The sequence below is a fragment of the Athene cunicularia genome, assembly GCF_003259725.1.
Source record: "Athene cunicularia isolate RWA chromosome 10 unlocalized genomic scaffold, athCun1 chr10_part1, whole genome shotgun sequence".
In the NCBI taxonomy this organism is placed as follows: Eukaryota; Metazoa; Chordata; class Aves; order Strigiformes; family Strigidae; genus Athene; species Athene cunicularia.
The window spans coordinates 2243317-2244043 of record NW_020799112.1 but is presented as its reverse complement, the minus strand read 5'-3'; positions in this window follow the sequence as shown (position 1 = coordinate 2244043).

Here is a 727-nt window from a genome sequence, read left to right as displayed (position 1 = left end):
CCACCGGGACCCCCACCAGCCCCACTCCGAGTCATGCTGCCCCCCCCCAGCCCCGTCCCACACCGTCCCCCAGGGCTCCTTCATGGGCCGGGGGTGCCTGCTCCGTGGGTGCTCGCATGGGGGCAAAAAAGTACCGAACTAATTGTAAAATAATACTAAAATACCACTACTACTAAAGCAACAATAAATAATCATAAAATGCTCAAATAACAAGATATTAAAATTACAATATAATATGTCACATAATACACTAGAACATAATGTAACATAACATAACATAATAAAACACAGCATTATGTAATATAACATACTATAACCTAACCAAACCCAGCATCCTGATGGCTTTAAGGTCCCTTCCAACCCAAACCATTGTATGCTCCTATAATACAATATGAAGAACGATAATTAGACACCTAACGATGGTGATGGTGGTGATGGGGTGGGGGCGGTGGGGTCTGGCCCTGGGTTGGGCAACTGCCCGCTGCCTCTCGCTCCCCTGGCCGGTGTCTCGCTGTCTGTGGGAGGCAGTGGGGTGGTGTTGGGCTGGGGGGGCAGCCAGGCCCCTGGACCACCTGCAAGCGTGCCTTCGGTGTGGGGGTCTGTTCCGGCAAGCAAACGGGATGGAAAGAGGGGTGGGAGAGAGGGAACAGCCTTTGGGCCGCCCAACGCATTTCCCCACCCGCCACCATGCTGGTCCCTTGGGGTGAGCAGGGACCAGCTCCATCCC